Raw genomic sequence first — 15,089 nt, forward strand, 5'->3', positions numbered from 1 at the left:
GTACTTTCAACTGTCTGGACACATAGGCAATCACCCTACCATCCTGCATCAATAGCGCTCCAAGGCCAATCCTCGAGGCATCACAATAGACAGTATAAGACCCCGAACCGGTAGGCAATATCAAAACTGGAGTTGTAGTCAAGGCTGCCTTGAGCTTCTGGAAGCTCTCCTCACACTCTTCCGTCCACTAGAACGGAGCACCCTTCTGGTCAGCCTGGCCATAGGTGCTGCAATGGATGAAAATCCCTCAACAAATCGACGGTAATAACCCGCTAAGCCAAGAAAACTACGGATCTCTGTAGCTGAGGATGGTATAGGCCAACTCTGCACTGCTTCCACTTTCTTCAGATCCACCTTTATCCCCTCACTCGATACCACGTGACCCAAGAACGCCACGAAATCCAACCAAAACTCACATTTCGAGAACTTGGCATATAACTTCTTTTCTCTCAAAGTCTGAAGCACTGTCCTCAGGTGCTGCTCATGATCTTCCCGACTCCGGGAGTATACCAGAATGTCATTAATAAAGACAATGACGAATGAGTCAAGATATGGCCGAAATACACTGTGCATCAAATGTATAAAGGCTGATGGGGCATTGGTCAGCCCAAATGACATAACAAGGAACTCGTAATGACCATACCGAGTCCTGAAGGCAGTCTTCGGGATATCTGGCTCCCAAATCTTCAACTGATGATAGCCCAAACACAAGTCAATCTTAGAAAACACACGGTCACCCTGTAACTGATCAAACAGGTCATCAATATGAGGCAAAGGATAACGATTCTTCACTGTAACCTTGTTCAACTAGCGATAATCAATGCACATACGCATACAATCATCCTTCTTCTTCACAAACAAGACAGGAGCACCCCAAGGTGATACACAGGGCTGAATAAAACCATTATCAAGTAACTCCTGCAACTGCTCCTTCAACTCAGGAGGAGCCATACGGTGCGGAGGAATAGAAATGGGCTGAGTGCCCGGCAACAAATCAATGCTTAAATCAATATCTCTATCGGGAGGCATGCCCGGAAGATCAGCTGAAAACACATCAGAGAACACCCATACTACTGGGATTGAATCAACTGTAGGGGTATCAATACTGACATCTCTCACATAAGCTAGATACGCATCACACCCATTCTCTATCATACGCTGAGACTTAAGGAATGAAATAACTCTACTGGAAGTATGATCTAAGGTACCTCTCCACTCTACTCACGGTACACCTAGCATAGCCAGCGTCACGGTTTTTGCGTGACAATCTAGAATAGCATAATGGGGTGACAACCAGACCATGCCCAAGATAACATCAAAGTCTACCATGCTGAGCAATAATAAATCGGCTCTAGTCTCAAACCCACTAAGAGCAATCAAACACGACCGATAAACGCGGTCCACAACAAGAGAATCTCCAACAGGAGTAGAAACATAAACAGGAGAATTCAAGGAATCCCGAGATATGCCCAAATGTAGGGCAAAATAAGAGGACACATAAGAATAAGTGGAGCCTGGATCGAATAAAAGCGATGCATCTCTATGACAGACCAGGATAATACCTGTGATGACAGAATCGGAGGCGACAGCCTCAGTACGGCCAAGAAGGGTATAGTATCTGGCCTGGTCTCCCCCTCTAGGGCGACCTCTACCTCCCCGACCTCCACCCCTAGCTGGCGGGGCAGGTGGGGTAGGAACTAGTGCTGTAACCATAGCCTGGGAACTCTGCGGGGCACGCTGTGACTGAGAAGTCTCTGGAGGTGCAACCCTCCTAAGTGTGGGACAATCCCTCACCATATGGTGTGTGTCGCCACACTCAAAACAAGCTCTGGGAGGGCGTGACGGCTGTGACTGGCAACTTAAAGCACCTCGTACAGGAGGCGCACTAGATACTAGAGGCGCATAAGAAAGCTCCTAGGGTCTAGGAGGAGCTAGAACACCACTGGATGCTGGAAGAGCTGAGTGAACGGAGCGACTCACATAACCCCTACCATGACGAGCTGCAGCTGGAGCCCGGGCACCAGAATAATGGCCCGGACTCTCGAGACCTCTTGGCCTCCCTCTCATCTCTGTCCCAAGCATGAATACCCTCTACTCTCCTAGCAATGCTCACCACCTGCTGATAAGAAATATCAATCTCCAACTCCCGAGCCATACTAGACTTGATGCTGGGAACGAGCCCCTTAATAAACCGATGAAATATCTCACCAACTATAGAAACCAAAGCTGGTGCATGCCTAGCCAAGTTAGTGAAACGGACAGCATACTCCGAGACATTCATAGTACCCTGGCGCAAATGCTCAAACTCTGCGTGCCATGCATCCCTGAGGCTCTAAGGAACATACTCTCTCAGGAACATATCTGAAAACTGAGTCCAAGTCAAGGAAGATGCCTCGTCTGGACTGTCTAACTCGTAGGTACGCTACCTCTGATAGGCGGCTCTTCGAAGCTGGAAGGTAGTGAAGTAAACCCCGTTCGATCCTTATATACCCATGGTGTGGAGGATACGGTAGCACTCCTCTAGAAATCCCAAAGCATCATCTGATGCTAGTCCACTGAATGTATAAGGCTGGTACTTCTTGAACCTCTCAAGCCTCCTCTGCTCCTCCTCTGAAGCTACTGCCTTCTCCTCGGGCTGAACTGGGGCTACAGGCTGTGCTGGTATAATCTTTGGGACCTGCTCAACATGCACTCGCTGCTCAGGAGTGCGGGCGGCGGGAGCCTGGGCTCCTCCCCCGGCCTGGGATGTGGCTGCAGCAAGGGGAAGCAACCCTGCCTGAGCTAGAGTGGTGTACATACTCATGAACTGTGCAAGAGTCTCCTGGAGAGCTGGAGTAGTAGTAGCAGTAGGTGTATCAGATGCCTAGGCTCCGGCTGGAGCTACTGGTGGCTCCTCTGTAGCAGCTCACGGGGTGCTCTGGCTGCACTTCGTGCGCGTCCTCAGCCTCTACCCCGGCCCCGACCTCTGACGGCTCTCGCAGGGGGCGCGGGTGTTTGGTCACCTCCGGTAGCACGTGTCCTCACCATCTGTGAGAGAATGGAAGATAGAAGTTTAGAATTTCAATATCAAAATTCTCGCAGGACAAGGAAATAAAATGAAGTGGAATTTATCTTAGCAGTCACATAGCCTCTCGTAGATAAGCACAGACGTCTCCCTATTGATCCACGAGACTCTAATAAACCGGCTTGTGATTCATGACTCCTATGAACCTAGAGATCTGATACCAACTTGTCAAGACCCAAGTTCGCCCTCCGTGAACTGTCGTGATGGCACCTAGTCTCTACGATTAGGTAAGCCTAACAATTTGCGGAAAAGAAATGAAATACGAAAACAAATAAAAACTGAAGATAAAATAAAATAGAAACGTTTAATATGCCGCTCGGCATAAACCAATACATGTTCTCAAAAACTTAAGCAGATCCCAAAACCCGGAATCTCATGAAATCACAAGCTGAGAAGCACTACATAAGGTTCTAACTCCAAAATGTTTAGTCAAAGAAAGTACAGAAGATCTATATCTAACAGAGGGAATAGAGAGAGAGACTCATCGGTCTGCGGACGCGGCAGATATACGTCAAAGTCTCTGAAGGTCACCTCGCCTCACTAACGGTAGGTCTGAGCCGATGAACCTGGATCTGCACACGAAAAATATGTGCAGGAAAGGGCATGAGTACACCATGGCGGTACCCAGTAAGTTCCAAGCCTAACCTCGGTCGAGTAGTGACGAGGAAGGTTAGGGCCCTACCGTTCATATACATATATGTAACAAAAGGATAAAAAAACAGTACGAGGTAACACAGGATAATAAAGTTAAAACAACTACAACGGAGAGAAAATCACAGAAAGAATGTAATCCACACAGAGATGGCAACAGGAGATCTCCTAGGATATCGTTCTATAGTCCCAAATGTAAATATACAATGGATCTCGCGGGATATTGTCCCGTAGTCCAGTTCATAAAGCGCAGGGGATCTCCCGGAATGCCAATCTGTAGTCCCAAACGTAAATATCCAATGCATGGGGATCTACCGAGTGCTGTCCCGTAGTCCCAATATAAATATGCAGGGGGATCTCCCGGAATACCAATCCGTAGTCCCAAATAAACAAGCAAGGGGATCTCCCGGGATGTCGCCCTTAGTCCCAAAGTAAACACACAACAGCATCACAAAGAATATTCAATTCTATCCAATTCCATTCCAAAGAAAAATAGGTATTTCTAACCTAGCATGCTGCACAGAATTCAAATAACGCAATTTGAGCAAGTAAAGCAATTAAGTCACTTAGACATACTTCCCTAAACTAACTGTAGGCTTAAATTGCAAGTAGTGTACACAAGGAAGAAAACACAATTATAGTTACTTAATGAAAGCAGGATTTTCAACAATTAGCACATGTACTCACTCGTCACCTCACGTACAAGGCATTACATATATCAACAAATACTAAATCCTAAGGGGAGTTCCCCCACACAAGGTTAGGCAAGCCACTTACCTCGAACTAGCTCAATCAACTCGAAACCACATTCTTGCCACGAGTACCCGACTCCAATTGGCCCAAATCGATTCAAATTAATTGCATAATATAAATATAACTTCAAGTAGCTAATTCTACTAATAAAGTCGAAGCTAGCACGCGAAATTAGGAAAATCGCCCAAAAGGTTCCCCGGGCCCATGTCTCAGAATCGGATAAAATTCACATAACTAGGATCCTTACACTCTCACGAGTTCGTACATACCAAATACATCAAAATCGGACCACAAACAACCCCTCAAATCCCTAAATCAAGGTCTCCAATTTCAATCCCTAAACCCCCAATTTTAACCCTCATTTTCCATAAATTTCTTGCCAAATCAGTAGAATAATCCCATATAAACGAGTTTTGGTTCCAAAAATCTTACCTCCTCGAAGCTCCCTTGAATCCCCTCTCAAAAACCTCCCAAAAAGCTCAATTCTCCGATGAAAATGGTGAAAGAATGGACTGAAATCGCGACAGAAACCTTATATAGGTTCTGGCCCAGGGTTTCCGCACCTGCGGTCCTAGGTGCGCATCTGCGAAAAATCACTTAATGCACTGGGCCGCACCTGCGCTTCACCTTCCGCACCTGCGGTCGCACAGGTGCGCTCAACCTCTCGCACCTACGACTTGGTCTTCTAGCGCATGGCCGCATCTGCGGCTGCTCCCACGCTTCTGCGATCACGCACCTGCAGTCCCCAATCCGTAGGTGCGTTAATGATAGAAGTTCAGCAGCTGAAGCTGCTCAAACAAACTCTCAATTATTCCGACAACCTTACGAAATCATCCCGAGGACCCCGGGACCTCAATCGAAAGTACGAACAAGTCATATACCACTATTCAAACTTGTACCAACCCTCGGAACACTCAAAACAACGCTGGAATGCCAAATCACTCTCAGATTCAAGCCTAAGGATTCTAAAACTTCCAATTTCCGCTTTCGATCAAAAAGTCTATCAAACCTCGTCCGAATGATCTAAAATTTTGCACACACGTCCCAAATGGCACAACGGACCTACTCCAACTTCCGAAATTTCATTCCGACCCCGATATCAAATCTCACTATCGAATCGGAAACTTCAAAAATTCGACTTTTGGCATTTCAAGCCTAATTAAGCTACGGACCTCCAAAACACAATCCGAACACGCCCCTAAGCTCAAAATCACCCAACGGAGCTAACAAAATTCCATTTTGAGGCCGTCTTCACACTACTCCGACTACGGTCCAAATTCTAAAGCTTAAGCTCTCATTTAGGGACTAAGTATCCCGAAACACTCCCAAACTCAAAATGAATCCTCCCGACAACTCACAATAGCAGAAACAAACACGGGGAATGCAGTTAATAGGGGAACGGGGCGTTAATTTTTAAAACGACCGGCCGGGTCGTTACATTAACCAAGAGTTAATCATATAACTCCAACCACTACATCCCTAACTCTAATATTAGGGACTCCCAACTAACACCAAAGTGGAAGGTTAAGGTACTAATGGTATCTAGATTTGCAAAAGTTAGTACTAACTACGTAAAAACAATTCAAAGAGCAAGGAGAAAATATAGATCAAATTATAGGAATCATCCTATTGTCAAAGGAACCAACATGGACAAATATACTCAACAACCATGGAAACTAAGTGCTGCATCCAGTGCCGATTTCAAAGAAATTTAAAAAGCTGACAGTGCCAAATATGGATATCAGATCTTGGAGATCACGTTGTAGCATATACAACCGAGTCAAAGGAAACAACCTAACAAAATCAAAGATCGAGTCAGTGCTCGTGAAGAAGTTTGAAGAGACACTCACGAAAAGAGCACTAACCTGGTATTCTTTCCTTCCCAAAAAATCAATTAACTCTTTTGCTGAGCTTGCCAAAACCTTCTATAAGGCACATACCGAAGCCCAAAAAGTTGAAAATCGGATGGAAGATATCTTCAAAATTCAACAAGGAAGCATAGAGTTGCTCCGAGAATTTGTAGACCTATTTCAAAGAGAGAGAATGTTACTACCTCCTATTTTGGATAATTGGGCTCGCGTAGCCTTTGCAAAAAAATTAAATGTAAAGCTCTGAAGCCACAAGAAGGTTGAAGGAAAATATCTGGGAGTTCTTGCCCACGACCTAGAATGACGTGTATAACAATTATATCATGAAACTTCAAATAAAAGAATACATAGTGAGTCGAATCAACACTAATAGCATGTCCAAAAGCAGACAAACCAAACGACTGAAAAGTACTTTAAGACGAGTAGAACCTGATCGTAGAAACTCCAAAAGTCGTTATGAGCCTTATTTCGGACCCATATGACGTGATGCTAATAGAAGGTAGGATACAAATATTTAACTAATCCACCACTACTTTTGGAGCCCCAAGAAGTACAAATGTTGCTGGTCTATCTAGTAGTCTCGAAAGTCTTGGTAAGTGCTATTTTAGTCCCAGAAGATAAAGGTACGAAATTTCATGTCTATTATGTTAGAAAAATACTTCTAGAATGGAAACTAGATATTCACACTTAAAAAACTATCCTTGGAACATATATTTGCTGCTTGAAAACTTAGACCTTGTTTTCAGTGTCATCCTATTTCTATAGTCACTACTTTCTCGTTACGTAGCATCCTTCATAAACCATAGCTGTAATGACCCAGCTGATCGTTTTGTGTATTTATGCATCTGTTTCCCCATTTGATGTTTCTAGTATGCTTGTTCATTATTCTGGGACTTGCGGAGATGGTTGGTTTGATTTCGGGAAGGTTTTGGAGCAAATTGGAACATTTAATTCTATTCTTGAAAGCTTAAGTTGTAAGAGTTGCCAATATTTGACTTTTGTGTAAACGATCTCAGATTGGTGATTTCATAATTTCAATAGGTTTTTATGGTAATTTCGGACTTACGTATATGTCCGGATTTGGACTTGGAGGTTCTTAAGGTATTTTGGCTCTATTTGTCGAAAGTTTATAATTTTAAGGTTTGGAGAGTTCGGAAGTTTGACGGGGGTTGACTTTGATGTTATCAGGTTTGGATTGTTGTATCGGAACTTGGAATAGGTTTGTTTGCTATTTTTTACTTGTGCGCAAAGTCTGGTTAAAATTTGGATTGGTTAAGTTTGAATTGGATGTTTGGTTTAATGTTTGAAAGTTCTTAAACTTAAGAGAAGTTCAACTTGTGCTTTGGCCTTTGATTTGTTGATATGATGTTATCGTATGTATTTGGAGGTTGCGGATAGGTTTGGGTAGTATTTATAGACTTTTTTATGTGATTGAATGGAGTCCCGGGTGGATCAGGTGATTTTCGAACCACCTTGAGCACTTTGGAAATTGTAGGTAAATTTCAGACAATGCTCTGAGAATTTCTGCTAACACTATAGGTACCAAGGTGGCTTAAAGGTTCCCCGAAATGTTGCCAAAACCACAGGCAGCCTGTTGAAATTTATCCATCCTCTTCTTTGCGGAAACACTAATAGTCATTGCAACGCCAAACAGAAGGTTATGGGTCGGAGACTTTCCCCGGTTACTTGATCACACTGAAATTCTCCCAAGTACCATTCATAGCTATCACGATGTCTAAACCTGTCAAACAATTGGTCCAGACTTACCCATCCATCTTTTATATTTCTCAAACCCCGACTGTCTTCCAGACCCAAAGCGTAGAGAAACCTGTAACTAGGAATGATGACCAGTAGTATCGGATTCCTCCCCGTAAATGGCAATTTTGTGAAATTGGAAATTTCCTCCAATGTTGGCACCAACTCACAGTCATCAAACTTGAAAACTACTTTGGCCGGGTCCGAGAACTCTATCAGCATGTGGGTAAGCATCTTGTCAGCTCGGATGTTTAGCAAGGCAGTCAATGCTCCTATGTGTGCCCTGATTTTGTCTCCAAGCTCTCGGCGGATGTTCTTCCACCATTGCTTTAGCTTGTGTGGTGCTGCCATCACCATATTGACCTTGAGGATGTTTTGGTTGATTTCCATTTCTGAAAATGGTAGATAAAAGAGGTTTGATAAGTATTTTCTTTGAGTCTTAAGTGTCCCGTCGCGATTAGTTCGTCTTTCCACAAATGTCAGGTCGTTGGGTGCATGACCCGTTGACATTAGGGTAACTTTCCTAATTGTGTGTCGACGCCGAGGACCGACCCACCTAAGGTTTATGCAATATGACCTATGTTTGCTAGAGTAGAATGTATCCTAATTTTGAGTTGGACTGAGTACTGCTAGAAGTTATGTTAGTTGATCTGACAAAGCCATTATCTGAAACTAAAGAATTTTGAAAGATGGTTCGGAGGGGTGTAAAAGACAATCTTCGCGTGCCATTATGTGTGATAGTGTACAGACAAGACTGGATAGGAAAGAGTGTGATGAAAATATATGTATCGGTAACAAATAGTGGGATGTTAGTGAAATATATTAAAGCAAGCAGATAAACACATGAAGAGCAAGTAAGGCCGGTAAGGATATTAGTTGCAAATAATACACAATTTAAGCAGTGTACAAACAATTCTAAATTCCAAGTCTAGTCTAAGTCTGTTAAGGTCAGAACCTAAGTGAATTCCCCAGCAGAGTCGCCATTTTGTTTCACCCTATTTTGCACGAGTCAAAACAAGATTCAACTAGTGGCTTCTCTGTTGATGAGAAAGGAGAGTCGCCACCTAATATACCAGGGTATCTATTTAAATACTAAGATCATTTCTCAATTAGTGCGCTAACCGGTGAGATTTTGGGTAAGGGTTCTTGTTCTTCTAAGGGGGAGGTGTTAGGAACCCCTTAAAATTTACCTGAGGTACCTCCATAGGACTTAGACTGGGTTTAAAAAATTAATTGTTTATATTCTACTTAAAAGTATAGCATCTAGTTTAAAGCCTATTACTTGAAAATTAATATATGTAATTTTGAAAAGAGGGTATAGATTTATAAAAGCCTTTAAGAAAAATGTTTGCATCTATATGATTTTTAGAAGTACATATGCCATGCCCCGAGCTCGGGGAGCGCGACCGGCGCTTAACCGAGATACCCTGGTCAAGCAAGCCTACTTGATGCCTTCTATCCAACCTTACCCATGAATGATATAAAATCAATAATAGGAGATATACATGAGAAGAGTAAAGTGTTCCACATTTTTTTCCCATTACTCAAAAGAGATTCATTTACGATTTCCAAAATATTACAAGTTTATAGATATAATGAAAAATATGTTTGCTAAATACCAACACTTCTAGTTCGATTCCCAAAATCAAACACCACCCACAACCTATCTACGCAGCCTCTAAGTACAATAGAAGAGTAGTATGGAAGTGCCGGGGATAAGGCCCCGGCTATGCCTCAATACATCAAGTACAATATCAAGTGACATAAGGCCCGGAACTGAATAGGGCTCACCAAAACCTGCTGAGTAGAGAGTAACTACTAACGAGAATCAACGCTTCCCACTGACGACCACCTGCATCCACTGAAGATGTAGCGCCCCGGCAAAAGGGACGTTAGTACATATGGAATAGTACTAGTATGTAAATCTAAATGTCCATGTCCTCTTTCGAAATAGAACGCCAATATAAGAAAGTGAAACCATGAAAGCAGCAAGCAACAATCAATGATTTCCAAATGCCAAGTTTAAACCAAAACAATTTTCAAAATACGAAGATAATATATATTTTTGGTTGGGAGACCATTAGCACCATTATACCACCGTATTTTTAGCACGGAGTCCGATCTCTGCCCGATTGGCTAGGCCATCTCTCCACAAACTATGCATTTGATAGGCAATGCGGAAAAAAAGAAGGTGTTACCAAGAGTAGGAACCACCATGCGCACAACATGGCGTCCGATCTCCACTCGATCGGCTAGGCCGCCTTCCCACATATGTCATGTGGGTCGACTTCATCATTTCCAATTCAAAGCTATCATCAATCTCATCCCAATTAAGGGTAATAATCTCATAACATCAATAATTCAATCTCATCCCAAATAAGGGGAATAATCACAACCTACTCCTACACCAGCACGTGTAGTTTCGGGAGTGGGCCGTTACAACCCACCCTTCCTCGATTTGCTAATGATACACCCAAAAATATTTTTTATTTTTGCACACAAAGAGCACAGAAGTACAATTAAATTCACCAACCTTTCACACCAGATATAGTTTTATAATTACTTTCAATCACACTCGTATGATTCTTCATTTAAGGCATGATGGTCGTAACTCATATCCCACACTTTCATTTCTTTACTTTAAAGGATCACCATCATCAATATACTGTAATGACCCGGTCGGTTATTTTGAGAGTTATAGCCCTGATCCCCTATTTACTGCTTCCCCCGTATCTATTTCTGCTATTGTGACTTGCCGGAGGTTTCGTTTTGGTTTTTGGAATATTTTGGGACACTAAGTCCCTAAACGGAGGCTTAAGTCTTAGGATTTGGACCGAGTCAGAACTGCATGAAGACGACTCCGAAATGGAGTTCCGTCGATCTCGTTAGCACCATTGTGTGATTTTGGGCTTAGGGGAATATCCGGATTGTGTTTTTGAGGTATGTAGCTGATTTAGGCTTGAAATGGCGAAAGTCAAATTTTTGGAGATTTGGATCGGTAGTGGACATTTTGATATCAGGGTTAGAATTCGATTTTTGAAGTTGGAGTAGGTCCGTAATGTTGAATATGACTTGTGTGCAAAATTTGGGGTCAATCGGACGTGGTTTGATAGGTTTCGGCATCGGTTGTGGAAATTTGAAGTTTCAAGTTCTTTAAGTTTGAATTGGAGGATGATTCGTGATTTTAGCGTTGTTTAATGTTCTTTGAGGGATCGACTAAGTTCGTATGGTATTTTAGGATTGCTTGGTATGTTTGGTTGAGGTCCCAGGGCCTCGGGTGAGTTTCGGATGCTTAATGGATCATTTTTGGACTTTGGAAAATAGCAGATTTTCTGGTGTTTTGTTGCAGACATTTTCTTCATCACGTTCGCGAGAGAGGTCTCGCGTTCGCGTAAGGCATCTAGGGAGGACAGCTGAGTTGCTCTTCGCGTTTGCGATGTGTTTCCCATATTCGCGAAGATGTGGAACCTTGAGGCTACGCATTCGCGATATGGACCTTGTGTTCGCGTAGAGGAACGAACAGATGCGTTCGCGAAGAGGGTCCCACGTTCGCGTAGGGTCAGCCAGTGGAAGGTACGCATTCGCGAGAGGTCCCTTGCGTTCGCGAAGGAGGAATTTTGGGTCAGTAAATGATTGTTCATCGCGTTCGCGAGAGTGTTGCCACGTTCGCGAAGAAGAACGCACCTGGGATGAATATAACATTTTAAAAAAGAGGGTTTGGCCATTTTTATCAAAACTTGAGTTTGGGAGCTCGGATTTGTATGAGATTTTGTGGGATTTTCAGAGATATCAATTGGGTAATGATTGTACACTTGATTTTGATTATATCCCACTAATCTATCATTAATTTTATCATTTAGTTTTGTATTTGGGGTGAAAAATTGGGGGAAATGGGAAAAAGTTCTTCAACTAAGATTTTGGGATGAAAAATTGGGGAAATGTGAAGAAGTTTTTCAACTAAGATTTTGATTTTTGATTTCAATTTTTTACATCGGATTTGGATAATTTTGGTATGAGTGAACTCGTGAGTGAATGGGTGTTCATATTTTGTGACTTTTACCCGATTTCGAGATGTGGGCTCGGGGAGGCTTTTACGGCGATTTCCAATTTCTTGCTTTAGCTATGATTTCATTAGCTAGATTAGTTTCTTGTAGTTATATTTATGTTATGTAATTTATTTTGGCTAGATATGTGCCACTCGGAGCCCTATATTTGTGGGAAAGACATTGTGATTGATTGATTGAACTTGGTTCGAGGTAAGCGTCTTGCTAACCTTGTGTGGGGGAACTCCTCTTAGGATTTGGAACTATTTTTGATATGTGAGCGTCGTGTACGTGAGGTGACGAGTACGTACATGGGCTCATTGTTGTAAAACCCGATATCTGCTAAGTAATGACCTATTTTCCTTCTTATTTGAGTTATATCAGCATGTGTAGCATGTCTACTTGCCTTAATTATTTATCTGAACTTTGTGCAGCAACTTTAGTGAATTTCCTACTTTTCCTTGACTTGAACTTAGTCTAAACTGTAGGCTTTCTTGCTATAACTGTTATTTTTGTTGGTTGAGCTACATATTTACTTTGGGACTACGGAACGGTATTCCGGGAGATCCCCCTGTACTGCATATTTACTTTGGGACTACGGAACGGTATTCTGAGAGACCCCCCTGCACATTACGTTTGGGACTATGAGACGGTATCTCGGGAGATCCCTTGTTGTTATCTCTGTGTACTGAGCTGTTATCTTCTATGATTTCATTCTTGTTAAATTTCAGTCTTTATTCTACTGTGGTATTTCATTCTATCTTGTTTTATTATATATATAGTTATATACCAGTAGGGCCCTGACCTGACCTCCTCACTACTCGATCGAGGTTAGGCTTGGCACGTACTGGGTACCGTTGTGGTGTACTCATGCCCTTTCCTGCATATATTTTTCGTGTGCAGATCCAGGTACCTCCTACCAGCCTCATTTTTAGTTGCACAGTTGCTGCCATTCCGGAGATTTCAAGGTACATCTGCCGCGTCCGCAGACCTCGGAGTCCCCTCAATCCTTTCTGATGTTGCTTCCCTTTTATTTATTCTAGTACGGATGTAAACATTTGCCAAAGATCTTAGAAGCTTGTGACTTACGGTGTTCCGGGTCTTAGGAGAGTTGTGTACATTTCGAGAGTGAACATTTGCCAAATGCTTATTTAGTTTATCTGTTACTGCTAGTTGTTAAATTTTAAGTGTTTTATTTCATTTTCCGCAAATATTAGGCTTACCTAGTCGTATAGACTAGGTGCCGTCACGACCATTCGCGGAGGAAGAATTTGGGTCGTGACACATACACACATAGAACATTCCGAAAATCATCACTTTAAGCTCATTAGCAATGAAGGCTTTAACCACAATAGATTTCTTTCCAAAGTATGGAGCAAAAAGGCTAGCAAATGAACCACAAGTAAAAATCATAAACAAGTGATACACCACCTGTTCTTGAAATACTTTTCCCAAAAAGGGCAATACACAATTTCAACATATGAGTATATAAGAACTCAAATCACATTAGAAATATTTATAGAGGAGAGTATGGTGATTTACGATTGAAACACGAATCCAAATCAAGTGCACTGGTTATAACAACCATGGCCACACCTATATCTCACTCCTACTTCTTTCGCTTCCAAACATTTTCACAGTTTATCAACAATAAGGTCCTTTGGGAATCGAGATTTGCGTGTGTGTGTGTGTGTATATATATATATATATATATATATATATATATATATATATATATATATATATATATATATATATATATATGAACATTAAGTTTTCTTCCACCACTTGGCATAATAACTTGCAATGAAAACATGGTTGAAATCACAATATTTCGATACGTTGGTCACATTTGAATATATTCCTGAAGGAGAACACACTATGATGGGATCAGTGGACACACATTTGTAGTATACATCTTTCAACACTAGCTTATTCGAAGTAGTCAATTTATAATGAGTAACTCGGAACATGGGGATTAGGAACTTGGGCCAAACACACTTGAAACTTACGGGAACCTCATGGAATTCGATTCTAAGAGAGAAATTTAGCCAACATACCTTGTTTGAGCTTTCCTTAAGTTACTACAACATCTCAATACTCTTAGCAAATTCAATCTATAGGAATATAGGAAAAATCAAATATTAATTGGATGGATTCTCATGATATAACTCTCTTAGGAATTTTGTCAAACACATATTATGCAAAATTGAATGCAACGCTCTACAATGCTAATACATTCCTCCCTTAACCAATTTCAAAAAGAAACCACCCGATATAGTTTAACAATCCCACATACTACTTCTTATTGGCACATGGATGGCCTATCTCCAACCTCACAACATACTTAGACCCTAAACAAACTTTCGTGGATGTTGTAGGAAAAGAACATACCCGGATAGATGGTGGTCTAGTGAGTGGCGTCAATGATTCTTGAAGATTGGGGCAAGAATGGATGATTATAATGCTATGTCTTCTCCTTCTCTCTCTAAGATACTCTTACATGTCTCTAAAATCATCAGACATTCGCTTCAAAATGAGCCCCAAAGGCTATTTATCAAAATGGGGTTGGGTTACAAAAAAAATGGACCCTCCGAAACCAAGTTTGCGGTCATAGAATGGAGCGCAGAACAGATACGCGGATCACAAAATGGATCGTGAAAGTGATGCCAAAAACTGGGATGGCCTGGACCGGTCTGCGGTCTGCAGATTACTTATGCAGCCACAGAATAGACCACAGAATCTCCCAACGAAATTATTCACACAAAATTTGCGACGAAAGTGCGGACCGTGAAATGGATATGCGATTGCATAATGAACCGCATAATGATCTTAAGAAATCCAACTATTTTTCTGCTCAACTCTGTGATGGGTGTGCGGCCCGCGGAATGTATCTGCGATCGCGAATCTGACTGCATAATTGCCTCCTTCAGCAAAAATATTCCATCAACTCCT

This window comes from Nicotiana attenuata, unplaced genomic scaffold (genome assembly GCF_001879085.1).
Source record: "Nicotiana attenuata strain UT unplaced genomic scaffold, NIATTr2, whole genome shotgun sequence".
In the NCBI taxonomy this organism is placed as follows: domain Eukaryota; kingdom Viridiplantae; phylum Streptophyta; class Magnoliopsida; order Solanales; family Solanaceae; genus Nicotiana; species Nicotiana attenuata.